At 41.1% G+C, this 16,108-nt stretch overlaps 1 protein-coding gene across 5 annotated transcripts in view; it reads left to right on the top strand.

The window, feature by feature from the left end:
- Nucleotides 1–16,108, top strand: part of C6H4orf17 (chromosome 6 C4orf17 homolog) — a 94,150-nt gene that overhangs the window by 58,221 nt on the left and 19,821 nt on the right. For 4 of the 5 annotated variants that reach the window (XM_018049282.1, XM_018049280.1, XM_018049278.1 and 1 more), the window contains 3 exons: nt 5,485–5,540; nt 6,604–6,638; nt 6,715–6,777. The gene's annotated coding sequence lies outside the window, so the exon portion shown is untranslated. The remainder of the gene's footprint in view (nt 1–5,484; nt 5,541–6,603; nt 6,639–6,714; nt 6,778–16,108) is intronic. The other variant, XM_018049279.1, reaches the window with a different exon arrangement.

The raw sequence follows: 16,108 nt of genomic DNA, 5'->3' as shown, positions 1-16,108 counted from the left end.
AACTGGACATGGAACAACAGACTGGTTCCAAATAGGAAAAGAAGTACATCAAGGCTGTATATTGTCACCCTGCTTATTTAACTTCTATGCAGGGTACATCGTGAGAAACACTGGGCTGGAAGAAATTCAAGCTGGAATCAAGATTGCCGGGAGAAATATTGATAACCTCAGATATGCAGATGACACCACCCTTATGGCAGAAAGTGAAGAGGAACTAAAAAGTCTCCTGATGAAAGTGAAAGAGGAGAGTGAAAAAGTTGGCGTAAAGCTCAACATTCAGAAAACGAAGATCATGGCATCTGGTCCCATCACTTCATGGCAAATAGATGGGGAAACGGTGGAAACAGGTGCAGATTTTATTTTTCTGGGCTCCAAAATCACTGCAGATGGTGATTGCTGCCATGAAATTAAAAGACACTTACTCCTTGGAAGGAAAGTTATGACCAACCTAGATAGCATATTCAAAAGCAGAGGCATTACTTTGCCAACAAAGGTCCCTCTAGTCAAAGGTCATGTATGGATGTGAGAGTTGGACTGTGAAGAAAGCTGAGTGCCAAATAATTGATGCTTTTGACCTGTGGTGTTGGAGAAGACTCTTGAGAGTCCCTTGGACTGCAAGGAGATCCAACCAGTCCATTCTAAAGGAGATCAGTCCTGGGTGTTCTTTGAAAGGACTGATGCTAAAGCTAAAACTGTTAGTACTTTGGCCAGCTCATGCGAAGAGTTGACTCATTGGAAAAGACTCTGATGCTGGGGGGTGGGGGGCGGCGTGTTGGGGGGTACTGGGGCAGGAGGAGAAGGGGATTACAGAGGATGAGATGGCTGGATGGCATCACTGACTCGATGGATGTGAGTCTGAGTGAACTCCACGAGATGGTGATGGACAGGGAGGCCTGACGCGCTGCAATTCATGGGGTTGCAGAGTCAGACACGACTGAGCAACTGAACTGAACTGAACTGAACCTTGTAACTCTCTAGCTTTCACACTGAGATATGCATCCTGGATCTGCTTGTCTGTCTTCACTGCATGTCGTCCTCCCATGTAACTGCAACCAAGTCAGAATAAGCGGAAAAATCTCAAGGTAGAAATAAATACAGATTTTCCATGTCTTACTTTATAATACTTTTCTTGGCTGCTACGATTCTTTGTGACCCATGGACTGTAACCTGCCAGGCTCTTCTGTCCATGGAATTTCCCAGGCAAGAATAGTGGAGTGGGTTGTCACTTCCTTTTCCAGGGGATGTTCCTGACCCAGAGATCAAACCGGGGTCTCCACCTTTGCAGGCAAATTCTTTACTTTCTGAGCCACTAGGGAAGCCCCAAGACTATTACAGTAATTGCAAAACTAATAGTTCCTGTGTTTAAGAACTGAAATGGGTACTGACTCCTCTTCTTTGACCCTCCTCCTCTCCCAGCACTCATCACTCAAAAGAGCTTTGAAGGTGTTCTTACATGTCAGATCAGCTATGGAAAGTTTCAAAATGGGTTCTCTTAAGTTTAAATGCAGATTAAAAATCTTTGGAGCTATGGTTCAGAAGATTTGCCTAGACATGAGAACTTATCTGCATTCTAATTACTTTTTTTCTGTCTGGTTAAGAGAACTATGAAGGGATCATCTGAAGGCACCAAAGAAGTGAGTGATTAGAAGAGTGCAATCACTGCTTATATAATTTTATGCTGCATGTGGTGAAGACATATATATTCACCTGAAGATTTATTAGTCTGGACCCCCTCATTTGAACATTCTGTATCAGGAATACATAAATCTATAGGAAAGAAAAATGTTTTATTTTTGTATAAAATGGGAATAAAACAAGCTATTGTGATCATTTATAATAGAGGTCATCTAAGAAAGTAACACTGATATATATTGTTACTTCAATTTTAGTTCAAATTGAAGCCCCCCTTTCTTTGTTGGTGGAGAGCATTATATTAACACTCAGCTCTTTCCTGAATGATGCTAGTCAATTCCTTCCTGAATTTGTTCTCTGTGCAACACATGAGTTATTAATGATCCATATTAATCATTTTTTGGCCATAAAATCAGACACAAATTTAAAGCCATATCTCTGCTCCTGAAACCTGAAACAAATGAAATCAAAACATGTGCCACAATCTGGGACTTTTTGTTGGGTTGCATTTTTATGTTACCGGGAAGACTAGTTACTAGCAAGGCTATTAATAAGATGTTTTTGATTTTATAAACACTTAAGTTAGAAAAATAATTTGAATTACATTTCTGCCTTTGTTTTATTTTTTTTTTTAGTTTTTTATTTTTTAAATTTTATAGTTATATGCTGTTTTTGTTTAGTCACCCAGTCATGTCTGACTCTTTTTTTTTTTTTTTCTTACAATTCTGCCTTTGTTTTAAAGGTTTCTAGACAAGTGGCTCTCAGGTGTCACAAGGCATTAAAATTGCCTGGGATTGGGGATCCTGCCTAAAATTCAATATCTAAGTTCTCTTCCCAGGAATTTTAACTCAATAAGTCTAAGGGGTGGAACCCAGGAAACTACATGTTAAAAAACTTTTAATAGAGTGTGAGTTGGTGATGGACAGGGAGGCCTGGCGTGCTGTGGTTCATGGGGTTGCAAAGAGTCGGACACGACTGAGCGACTGAACTGAACTGAATATCCCATCAGCAGGGTGTCCACATCATTGGTGGGGAGCTCAGTGACTTCTCACAAACTGAACCCACACATGTAACCAGCACCCAGTTCCAGAAACAGAATCTCCTGGCACCTAGAGCCTTCCTGTGCTCTGTCCTCTCACTCTCCCATCACAAGGAGGACATGACGCGCACTAGGACTCCAGAGGTTCGTTTCGTCTGTTTCTGTATTTCATGGAAACAGGATTGTGCACTTGATACTCTTCGATTCTGTCTTCTCTCATTCAACACTATGTTTATGAGGTTGGTCAGTATTGTTGTGTGTAATCAGATCATTCATTCTCACTGCCACGTGGTATTCCATTGTGTGGCTACACCCCAATTTATGTATTCACTTGATTTTTGTTGGGCATTTGGGTCGCTTCCCATTGGGCTATTAAACTGGTCCTGCTGTAAACACTGCTGCTTGAACAACCAGGGAAAGGGGAGCCCTGTAATCAAAGTTCATAAAAGAAAGTCTCAGGACCTATAAGAATAGTGCCTTATGGAATTTAGAAAGATGGCAGTGATGACCCTGTATGCAAGACAGCAAAAGAGACACAGATGTGTAGAGCGGACTTTTGGACTCAGAGGGAGAGGGAGAGGGTGGGATGATTTGGGAGAATGGCATTGAAACATGTATACTATCATGTAAGAAACGAATCGCCTGTTTATGTCCAATGCAGGATACAGCATGCTTGGGACTGGTGCACGGGGATGACCCAGAGAGATGTTATGGGGAGGGAGGTGGGAGGGGGGTTCATGTTTGGGAATGCATGTACACCCGTGGTGGATTCATGTCAATGTATGGCAAAACCAATACAGTACTGTAAAGTAAAATAAAGTAAAAATTAAAATTAAAAAAAAAAAGAATAGTGCCTTAAAGCTAAAGGGGAAAATAATAATGTCAGACTTGTTTTCTGAAAAAAAGTGCTAAGAGCAAATAATAAGGCTTTTAATGGTATGCCTTAAACAAGACTAGAGGGAAAGAGCAGATAAAGAAAGCAGAATTACTTGAATTTTCCCATGTCTTTTCAATAAGGAAAACACTGGCAGGTAAACAATGGGTAGAGAGTGCATGGTTAAGACAGAGCTGAGTCCCAGCATAGGCTAGAAGGTGGTGAGTTAGTAAGCGGCAAAGTCAAATGCTAGCAAATACATCCCTTAAATTTTTTTTTTTATTTTTTAATTGAAGGATAATTGCTTTACAGAATTTTGTTGTTTTCTTCCAAACATCAACATGAATCAGCCACAGATATACATATATACCCTCTCCCTCTTGAACCTCCCCTCCCATCTCCCTCCCCATCCCACCCCTCTAGGTTGTTACAGAGCCCCTATTTGACCTCCCTAAGTCATACAGCAAATTGCCATAGGCTATCTGTTTTACATATGGTAATGTAAGTTTTCGTGTTACTCTCTCCATACACCTCACCCTCTCCTTCCTCCCTTGCCAGTCATGTCCATAAATCTGTTCTCTATGTCTGTGTCTCCAGTGCTGCCCTGAAAATTTCACCAGTACCATCTGTATAGATTCCATATATATGTGTAAGCATACAATATTTTTCTTTCCCTTTTTGACTTACTTCACTCTGTATAATAGGTTCCAGGTTCATCTACCTCATTAAAACTGAGAGATGTGTTCCTTTTTATGGCCATGCAATACTCCATTGTGTATATGTACCACAGCTTCTTTATCCATTCATCTGTCGATGGACATCTAGTTTGCTTCCATGTTCTAGCTATTGTAAATAGTGCTGCAATGAACACTGGGGTACATGTGTCTTTTTCAATTTTGGTTTCCTCAGGGTATATGCCTAGGAGTGGGATTGCTGGGTCACATGGTGGTTTAATCCTAGTTTTTAAAGGAATCTCCATATTGTCTTCCATTGTAGCTGTATCAATTTACATTCCCACCAACAGTGCAAGAGGGTTCCTTTTTCTCCATACCCTCTCCAGCATTTACTGTTTGTAGACTTTTTTATGATAGCCATTCTGACTGGTGTGGGATTATATTTCACTGTAGTTTCGATTTGCATTTCTCTAATAGTGAACAATGTTGAGCATCTTTTCATGTTTGTTAGCCATCTGTATATTTTCTTTGGAGAAATTTCTGTTTAGGTCTTTTTCCCACTTTTGATTGCACTGATTGTTTTTCTGGTATTGAGTCATATGAACTGCTTGTATGTTTTTGAAATTAATCCTATGTCAGTTGTTTCACTTGCTATTATTTTCTCCATTGGAGGGTTGTCTTTTCACCTTGTTTATAGTTTCCTTTGCTGTGCAAAAGCTTTTAAGTTTTATTAGGTCCCACTTGTTTATTTTCATTTTTATTTCCATTATTCTAGAAGGTGGGTCATAGAAGATCTTGTTTTGATATATGTCATTGAGAGTTCTGCCTATGTTTTCCTCTAAGAGTTTTATAGTTTCTGGTCTTACATGTAGGTCTTTAATCCATTTTGAGTTTATCTTTGTGTATGGTGTTAGCAAGGGTTCTAATCTCATTTTTTAACAAGCAGCTGTCCAGTTTTCCCAGCACCACTTATTGAAGAGGCTATCTTTGCTCTGTTGTATATTCTTACCTCCTTTGTCAAAAATAAGGTACCCATGGGTTTATTTCTGGGCTTTCTATCTTGTTCCATTGGTCTTTATGTCTGTTTTCATGCCAGTATCATATACTGTCTTGCTAACGGTAGCTTTGTAAGTATAGTCTGAATTCAGGAAGGTTGATTCCTCCAGCTCTATTCTTCTTTCTCAAGATTGCTCTGGTTATTTGGGGTCTTTGTGTTTTAGCAAATGCATTCTTATCAAAAGAACTTGTACTTGTGATTCTTACAGCCTGAGAAGAGTCCAGACCCCTGGCCTGCCAGCAACTCAGTGCTCACTAGTCACAGGTAAAAGCCCTGGATTCAGGGTCTGACAGATATTGGTTTAACACATTTCTTGTTACCTCACAGTGGGTGGGGAGTGTGGGCATGGCTTAACTTGAGCTGGATCTCCAGATCAGGGTCTCATAAGACTGCAACCCAGGGGCCAGCTGGGGCTGGGCTTTCAGCTGTGGCTTGGGGTCCTCTTCAAGCTCTTGTGGTTGTTGGCTGACTTACTTCCTGGCAGCTGTAGACCTCATGACTGCTTGCTTCTTTAAGGCCAGCAGGTGAGCTGTCTGTTCTTGTGTGTACATGCTTAGTCGCTCAGTCATGTCCAACTCTTTGTGACCCCATGGACTGCAGCCTGCCAGGCTCCTCTGTCCACGGGGATTCTCCAGGCAAGAATACTGGAGTGGGTTGCCATGCCCTCCTCCAGGGAATCTTCTTGACCTAGGAGTCGAACCAGGGTCTCCTGCGTTGCAGGCGGATTCTTTACCAGCTGAGCTACCTCAACCTGCTAAGTCACTTCAGTCGTGTCCGACTCTGTGTGACCCCATAGACGGCAGCCCACCAAGGCTCCCCCGTCCCTGGGATTCTCCAGGCAAGAACACTGGAGTGGGTTGCCATTTCCTTCTCCAATGCATGAAAGTGAAAAGTGAAAGGGAAGTCGCTCAGTCATGTCCAACCCTCAGCGACCCCATGGACTGCAGCCTACCAAGCTCCTCCGCCCAAGGGATTTTCCAGGCAAGAGTACTGGAGTGGGGTGCCATTGCCTTCTCTGTACCTCAACCTAAATATCTTTTAAAGGGCTCACCTGATTAGGTCAGAACCATCCCAAATAATCTCCTTTTGATGAACAGAATTTAATAAACTCTAAGTAATTTTGATTTTGGAGAAGGAAATGGCAGCCCACTCCAATGTTCTTGCCTGGAGAATCCCAGGGACGGTGGGCTGCCGTCTATGGGGTCACACAGAGTCGGACATGACTGAAGCAACTTAGCAATTCTGATTTTAGATCTTAATTGTATCTTCTAAATCTCATCTAGCTCATAGAATATAATCACAGGAGTGACCTTCATTCTATTCACAGGTGCTCCCACAGTCAAGCAAAGGAGATTCCACAGGGTATGGACACCAGGGAGAGAGAATTTGGGGGCCAGTTTATAGACACTTGCATATGTACTATTTTCTGGGATTGCAGATACTTGATGCAGATTGTGTTGAATCAGTGCTTTCAAAATGGACAGAAGAGAGTACTGGATGGGTAAGACACCAGATGAAATTTTTATTTTTGTATTGTTTTAAATGAGCATTTTTGCCTTTCATAAATTATTTGCATTACATTCTTATAAGTTAATCAGACACTGATGATATTTTTATAGTAAATGCAAAATGAGGATAAAAATGAATAGGCCTGATCCATTCATAGCTCCAGGATGCGGCCACTTGGAACTTGCACATGGAGAAAATGGACCTAAGAGTTACCTACATATTCACACCTGTGTGAATCTGCTATGGCTGCCATAACGTAATGTCACTGACATTATGTGGCTTAAACAACAGAAGTTTATTTTTTCAGCATTGTAGTGGCTGGAAGTCTAAGATTAGGTTGCTGGCTGGGTTGGTTCCTGGTTAAACCACGGTTCCTGATGAGTAGATGGATGCCTCCTTGCCGTGTCCTCACATGACTTTTCTTCTGTATGTGCAGAGAGAAAAAGAGAGAGTGCTCTGGTGTTTCTTTCTTCTCTTCTAAGGATGCCAGTCCTAGCTGTTTAGGACCCACTCTTATGACCTCATGTAACTTTACCTCCTTCTAGGTCCTGTCTCCACACACAGTCATGCTGGGGGTGAGTGCTTCAACATAGGAATCTGGGGGCCACACACCACAGCAATACTCAAAAGTATCCGTGGACAATGAACAACCTGTGGAGTTTCCTGCTGTTGATTACCTGTGTTTTAGAAATTACTATTCACCATTCATAGATTCATGCATATATCCCAAGAAATCTCTCCATCTGTTTTCTACCTTTGCTGAAAATAACAGTGTCTTGGACTGGTCGTCTGTTACCAAGGCAACAAGGAAACACCAGCTGCCCTGAACAGTGCCTCAGAGCCATCTCAGTCCATGGTTCTGACAGAATTACTGCAAACTGTGCCCAGCCCAGTGAGATGTATCATTTTTTCTGGTAATGAGAGAAGAGAGGTCCTCATAAAGGGAATACAGCAGAATTATGGTCACATGCCAGAAGTATATCTTCTTCTAATGGATGATGCTTGTCTCTCTCTAAGGAAAGGTGTAAACCACAAGAATATAAACACCTCTCACACATGGGTTAGGTATGGCAGGCTCTGTGGTAGAGATTACTGCTTATAAACCTAAAGTATGTTTTCTAAGCCTCTGTTTTAGAAAGGGGTGGGAATGTACTCTGTGAGGAAGCTACATTTTCTGTGCCCCCCACCTCCCCCTTCTCCCCCCCCCTCTTGCTCCAGCTACAAGTGATCAGCACATCCAGATTATTGCCTGGGATTCACGGAAAGGCTCTTACAGGAGGGGCACATGGCTAGCTCATGCCCCTGTCTGTCCTTCCCCACCCTCTGCCTTTCCTCTTTTCTTCCTGGATTATTGATGTGATGTCTGGCAACAGAGTAGCCATTTGGATGGTTAGAACTTCAGGCACCATCTGGGATAAGAGTTAAACTCCAGAAGAGAAGCCTCACGATAAGCAAGATGGACCTAAATGTGGAACAAGCCTAGGTCCATAATAACACTATAGAACTGCTGTTATCAACCACGGAACCCTTTCACATGAGGGAGAAATAATCTCTGCTACTAGCTGCATAAAGCCAATTCCTAACTGGTAGAAAGTAAGTCTCAAAATGAAAAAATTACCTTGGAAAATCCTTTAAACCCCCCATAAATAATATGTAAATCCTGAATGGGTTATAGGTGCAGAGAGATGCTGAGCCTTTAGTTCTTGGGGCCAGTCAAGAAAACAAGATTGTATTAAATTCTATCTATCCTTGTATTGTTGTAAATTAAGTGTTTGTCCTTCAGGAATTAGCTACATTGCTTTCAGAGACAGTAATTCAGCTATCAAAAGTCATGTGTGGTCTGAAAAGAAAAATACTGGGAAGCACCAGTATATATAATCCCGACAGTTGACAGCAACATATATGTTTGTACATTTGTGTGTGTGCATAGTAATTCCATCTTTAATTTTCATAGAGAACTTTATGACTTTAACTGTATTACTTAATATATCTTTATGATTTTTAATTAACATTTCAATTCTTTTTCAAGGCTGTTGAACAGTCATCGGCATGGTCATCCTGATTATTCGAGCAGGATGACTGGGATTCTTTAGTCATTCAGACTTTCTCCCTACATGGTTTTTGATGAGCTAAGATTGATTACATCTGCACGGTACAAGTTCTTTAAGCAAAATTCTGCAGAGAATTATCTACATGATTGAAATTCTTCCCCCACTCTCTGTTGTTCTTTCTCTTGCATTTGATTCAGCTCTATTTTACATTCAAAGATGAGAAAAGTCACCGCTGCCAAGTGGCTCTGTCAAGCTGTGGGCAGGTAGAACTCTAAGAAGAATGATAAGTGGAGAGGTTCTGGAACTCAGATTTCCCCAAGGAATGTTACCTACCAGGTTGCTAAGCTATATAGAGTATCTTAACAACCAGGGAGCCACACAGGGCTCCTTGGAGCAAGAGTGGGAGAAACCGGAGGGAGACAGTGACATTCATTTGGAAGCCTTGGACGTTAGGCTGTCTCTGCCAATTAAGGATTCCCAGCTCAAGTACATAGATTTCAGGAAATCAATGACAACTCAAGATAGACCCATTACAAGGCTTGAAGGGTATCACAAGCCTTGAGTTCCTGTCAGCCAGATCACCTTCCTTTAAAATTGACCTCAGGTATAATTTTAAATTCATCATTAAAATAATTTTTTAAAGTTTTAGGTTTGATTTAGTTGATAGACCACAGTTGACCCGACCTTTTCAAGACTACATAAAAGCCAATTAAGTCTGTTTTGAGGAAATGGGGCATTACCTTTTAAAGTAAACCACCTATTTTTGAGAGATCAACAAATAAAAATGCTGAATTTGTGGGATAAGAACATTTATTCTTTGAAAAGGTTTACTTAATAAATATTTATTGAGCATAAACTATGTGACAGGTCGAAAATTGGACTAGATCACTGCCTGCTTGATACATCCTATTGAGAGAAGCAAAAAATAAACACAGAAATGTAAAAAAAAAAGTCAGAGTGACATACATTATGAGTTATGAAGACAGTTTAAAGAGGGTTGAGGGAAAGAGAATGGGATAATGGTAGAAACGACTTTGGAGAGGGGTAGGAAGCCCTCAGAGAAGGAAATGGCAACCCACTCCAGTATTCTTGCCTGGAAAATTCCACGGACAAAGGAGCCTGATGGGCTGCAGTCCATGGGGTTGCAAAGAGTTGGACATGACTGAGCACACAGACATACGCAGAAAGCCTTTTGGAGAAAGTCTTATCCAGACAAAGCCATGAACAAGGTGAGGGAGGAAGCGATGGGAAGACCTGGGTGGCCAGGGGCTCTGCAAATGTAAAATGGTTCTGCATTCATCACCTAAATAACAGTCTTCACATCTCAAGGAATTCAGAGCAATTTAGCTGCTCATTAATCAGCTATTGTCTGCTTTTGTAAGCATGCATTTTGCATATGTGCTATTTTGGACTAAATTAAATCTGTATTTAATACACATCTGCATGGTATTTTCCAAGTAAATGGCCAGGACTAGATTGATTAATAATGTTTTTAAAACTACCTATTCTGAGGATTTTGTGTCATGTGGTCTAGATAAAATTCAATAATTTACTAATATATGGGTAGATTTTAGAGGCTTTAGAAAAGGAAATATTTTTACCAGTACTTACATGATTCTGAGTGGTGAATGGTAATTTTAATTAGATTTTCCCACAGAGTTACCTGTATACAGGTTTTTCTTCTGTTCTTCAGGATGAAGGCACAGTTTTAGCATCACAATTAAAATGGAATTATAAACAGAACTTGGCTACTTTGACTCAGAAAATCTTTTGGATGTTTCCTCTTAAGACATTTCAGCCTAGGTTTTATAGTAAGGCAATTAGGCTAGTGGTGATGGAATTCCAGTTGAGGTGAAGGAAGTCCAGTTGAGCTGTTTCAAATCCTAAATGATGATGCTGTGAAAGTGCTGCACTCAATATGCCAGCAAATTTGGAAAACTCAGCAGTTGCCACAGGACTGGAAAAGGTCAGTTTTCATTCCAATCCCAAAGAAAGGCAATGCCAAAGAATGCTCAAACTACTGCACAATTGCACTCATCTCACACACTAGTAACTTCACTTCAGTTCAGTTCAGTCGCTCAGTTGTGTCCAACTTTCCACGACCCCATGAACCACAGCATGCCAGGCCTCCCTGTCCATCACCAACTCCCGGAGTTCACCGAAACTCATGTCCATTGAGTCAGTCATGCCATCCAACCATCTCATCCTCTGTTGTCCCCTTCTCCTCCTGCCCTCAATCCTTCCCAGCATCAGGGTCTTTTCCAATGAGTCAACTCTTCACATGAAGTAGCCAAAGTATTGGAGTTTCAGCTTTAGCATCAGTCCTTCCAATGAACACCCAGGACTGATCTCCTTCAGAATGGACTGGTTGGATCTCCTTGCAGTCCAAGGGACTCTCAAGAGTCTTCTCCAACACCACAGTTCAAAAGCATCAATTCTTCGGCACTCAGCTTTCTTCGCAGTCCAACTATCACATCCATACATGACTACTGGAAAAACCATAGCCTTGATTAGATGGACCTTTGTTGGCAAAGAAATGTCTCTGCTTTTGAATACGCTATCTAGGTTGGTCATAACTTTCCTTCCAAGGAGTAAGCGTCTTTTAATTTCATGGCTGCAATCACCATCTGCAGTGATTTTGGAGCCCAAAAAAATAAAGTCTGCCACTGTTTCCACTGTTTCCCCATCTATTTGCCATGAAGTGATGGGACCAGATGCCATGATCTTCATTTTCTGAATGTTGAGTTTTAAGCCAACTTTTTCACTCTCCTCTTTCACTTTCATCAAGAGGCTTTTTAGTTCCTCTTCACTTTCTGCCATCAGAGTGGTGTTATCTGCATATCTCAGATTATTGCTATTTCTCCCAGCAATCTTGATTCCAGCTTGTGCTTCTTCCAGCCCAGCATTTCTCATGATGTACTCTGCATATAAGTTAAATAAGCAGGGTGACAATATACAGCCTTGACGTACTCCTTTTCCTATTTGGAACCAGTCTGTTGTTCCATGCCCAGTTCTAACTGTTGCTTCCTGATTGGCACACACTAGTAAAGTAATGCTCAAAATTCTCCAAGCCAGACTTCAACAGTATGTGAACCATGAACTTCCAGATGTTCAAGCTGGTTTTAGAAAAGGCAGAGGAACCAGAGATAAAATTGCCAACAACCACTGGATCATTGAAAAAGCAAGAGAGTTCCAGAAAAACATCTACTTCTGCTTTATTGACTATGCCAAACCCATTGACTGTGTGGATCACAATAAACTGTGGAAAATTCTTAAAGAGATGGGGATACCATACCACCTTACCTGCATCTTGAGAAATCTGTATGCAGGTCAGGAAGCAACAGTTAGAACTGGACATGGAACAACAGACTGGTTCAAAGTTGGGAAAGGAGTATGTCAAGGCTATATATTGTCACCCTGCTTATTTAACTTATATGCAGAGTACATCATGAGAAATGCTGGACTGGGTGAAGCACAAGCTGGAATCAAGATTCCCGGGAGAAATAGCAGTAACCTCTGATATGCAGATGACACCACTCATGGCAGAAATTAAAGAAGAACTAAAGAACCTCTTGATGAAAGTGAAAGAGGAGAGTGAAAAAGTTGGCTTAAAAACTCAACATTCAGAAAATGAAGATCATTGCATCTGGTCCCATCACTTCATGGCAAATAGATGGGGAAACTGTGGAAGCAGTGACAGACTTTATTTTGGGGGGCTCCAAAATCACTGCAGATGGTGACTGCAGCCATGAAATTAAAAGATGCTTACTCCCTGGAAGGAAAGTTATGACCAACCTAGACAGCATATTAAAGCAGAGACACACTTTGCTAACAAAGGTCTGTCTAGTCAAGGCTATGGATTTTCCAGTAGTCATGTATGGATGTGAGAGTTGGACTATAAAGAAAGCTGAGCACCGAAGAATTGATGCTTTTGAACTGTGGTGTTGCAGAAGACTCTTGAGAGTCCCTTGGACTGCAGGAAGATCCAACCAGTCCATCCTAAAGGAAATCAGTCCTAAATATTCATTGGAAGGACTGATGCTAAAGCTCAAATTCCAGTACTTTGGCTACCTGATGTGAAGAACTGACCCGTTTGAAAAGACCCTGATGCTGGGAACGATTGAAGATGGAAGGAGAAGGGGACGACAAAGGATGAGATGGTTGGGTGGCATCACCTACTCAATGGACATGAGTTTGAGTAACTTCCGGGAGTTGGTGATTGACAGGGAGGCCTGGCATGCTGCAGTCCATGGGGTCACAAAGAGTCAGACATGACTGAGCAAAGTGACTGAACTGAACTGAGTCAGGCAAGACCCAGGATATTTAGTAACAATAGTTAAAATGTTCACATTTGCAAATTGTTTAGTTTTTAAAAGAGATTAATATAAAGAAGGGTAAGTTTCCTACCACTATCACTGGCATTTAGTTGCAATGTCCTATTCTTACCTGAGTGGAAAGCTTGGAGTTCGAGCCTATTTATACAGCTCTGCTGAGCAGCAGTTACTGACACCCACAGTTAGGTGAGTAAAACATGTTTCTAGTACTTTGTTTCCCACAATTTTGGGATGTGGTCTTTAAAATCTGAACATGTGATGGGAATGTGTCTTCCACGTGAACATTACTGTCACGTGTAGCATGGTGGGGAAGAGGCTGACAACTCCTACTGTCTATTATATAGCAAATACCTATGAAGCTAGACTAATAGAAAGTGTGTTTCCCCCACCCCCATCTTGTGTTGTTTTTTAAACTGTTTTGGCTTTTAAAATATGTCTACTATTTATCATATAACTGTATTTGAAAGTGAAAGTCACTCAGTTGTGTCTGACTCTCTGCAACCCCATGGACTATACAGTCCATGGAATTCTCCAGGCCAGAATACTGGAGTGAGTAGCCTTTCCCTTCTCCATGGGATCTTCCCAACCCAGGGATCAAACCCCAGGTTTCCTGCATTGCAGGCAGATTCTTTACCAGCTGAGCCACAAGGGAAGCCCAAGAATACTGGAATGGGTAGCCTATCCCTTCTCCAGCAGGAGTTTGGTCCCTAGTAAATAATCCATGGAAAATTTGTAGAAGTAACTATAGCTGATTTAGTCCACTGAATCCATCCATCGTATATATGTGTTTTCCCTTGATGGATTTCTCTAATATTGGTTTAGAGAAACTTTTAGTCACTTCATTAAAAAATCAGTTTCTCTAATAAAGATAATAAAGAATAAGTAAGTTATATATTTCCTTGTCTCTACTTCTATTAATTCCTTACTTTAGTAATATGTTCTCTTTTTTCTCTTATTTTGCGAGGAAAAAAATCCACCCTTTATGAGAATGAATGATCATTTCATTTCTTCTGGATTTGTGTCTTAAAAAGTTACAGTCCAAAATCAATTCTTGTTATAAAGAGAAATCTTTAATAGCTAAATATTATTCCAAGCCAATTAATGGACTTGAAAGCTTTCCATTAAAATCACTGAGCAATTAATTATCAGTCAGTTAAAAAGTGCTGAAATCAACACAGGCAATAGGAAGGAGAGTAAATGTGGGCCATTATTAATAGCAACAAAATGTTGCTAGTTTGAGGTGGTGGTGGTTTAGTCACTAAGTCTGTCTGATTGTGAGTGACCCTGTGGCCTGTAGCCTGCCAGGCTCCTCTGTTCATGGAAATCTCCAGGCAAGCGTACTGGAGTGGGTTGCTTTTTCCTTCTTCAGGGGACCTTCCTGACTCAGGGATTGAACCTGCATCTCTGGGGTCTCCTGCACTGCAGGCAGATTCTTTATGGACTGATCCACCAGGGAAGCTCTAGTGAGGTAGTTGTTTTTCAATTGCTAATATTTTTAGAGCAGTTTTTAAGCTTATGGAAAAACTGAGCAGAAAGTACAAGGAGTTCCATATCCCTCTGCCCAGCTTCTCCTATTATTAATCTTGCAGTAGTGTGGTACATTTGCTACAACTGATGAACCAATACTATACATTATTAACTAAAGTCTATAGTTTACATTAGAGTTCACTCTCTGTTGTATAGTTCTATGGGTTTTGACAAAATGCATAATGTCATGTATCCATTATCATGGTATTGAACAGTGTAGAGGTTTCACTGCCCCTCAAATCCCCTACACTCTACCTATTCATTACTCCTCCACTCCCCCTGGAAACTGCTGATCTTTTAATAATCTCTAGTTTTCCTTTCTCTGGAATGTAACATATTTAAAATTACACAGTATGTAGCATTTTCAAATTGATCTCACTTAGCAATATGTGCTTGCTGTGCTGTGCTTAGTAGCTCAGTCATGTCCAACTCTCTGAGACTCCATGGACAGTAGTCCACCAGGGTCTTCTGTCCATGGGGATTCTCCAGGAAAGAATACTGGAGTCGGTAGGCTAGCCCTCCTCCAGGAGAACTTCCCAATCCAGAAATTGAACCGGGGTCTCCTGCATTATAGGTGGATTCTTTACCAGCTGAGCTACCTGGGAAGCCTGTTTAAGTTTCCTTAAACCTGTCTTTTCAGGGCTTGAAAACTCATTTCTTTTTAGCACTGAACAGTATTCCAGTGTATGGAGGTACACACTTTGTTTATCCATTCCTACTGAAGGACACCTTGATTACTTCTAATTTTTGGCAATTATGAATAAACATTATTTGTAGGTTTCTGTGTGGATGTATTTTCAACTCTCTTTGAGTAAACTTGGAATGCAATTGCTGGATCCTGTGATGAGTATATTTAGCTTTGTAAGAAACTTATAAACTGTTGTCTAAAGTGGCTGTATCATTTTGCATTCCCATCAGTGATGAATGGGCATTCCTGTTGCTCTACATCCTCACCAGAATTTGGTGGTGTCAGTGTTTTGGATTCTAGCCATTTTTAACAGGTGTAGCAGTATCATATTGTTTCAATTTGCAATTCTCTAATGACAAATGAGGTTGAATGTCTTTTCATATGAATGCTTATTTGCCATCTGATAATCTTCTTTGATGGGCTTCCCTGGTGGCTCAGATGGTAAAGAATCTGCATGCAGTGAAGGAGACCTAGGTTTGATCCCCGGATCGGGAAGACCCCTGAAGAAAGGAATGGCAACCCACTCTGGTATCCTTGCCTGGAGAATCCCATGGGCAGAATCTTCTTTGATGAGGTGTTCAGATCTTTTGCCCAGTTTTTAATTGGGCTATTTCTTTATCTTTTACCTCTTAGGCCTACAACTGCTAAGTCGCTTCAGTCGTGTCCGACTCTGTGCGACCCCGTGGACTGCAGCCTACCAGGCTCCTCCATCCATGGGCCTAT

The sequence above is a fragment of the Capra hircus genome, chromosome 6 (genome assembly GCF_001704415.2).
Source record: "Capra hircus breed San Clemente chromosome 6, ASM170441v1, whole genome shotgun sequence".
Taxonomy (NCBI): Eukaryota; Metazoa; Chordata; class Mammalia; order Artiodactyla; family Bovidae; genus Capra; species Capra hircus.
Note: the sequence above shows the minus strand (reverse complement) of the source record. Positions and strands in the feature narration are given on the sequence as shown.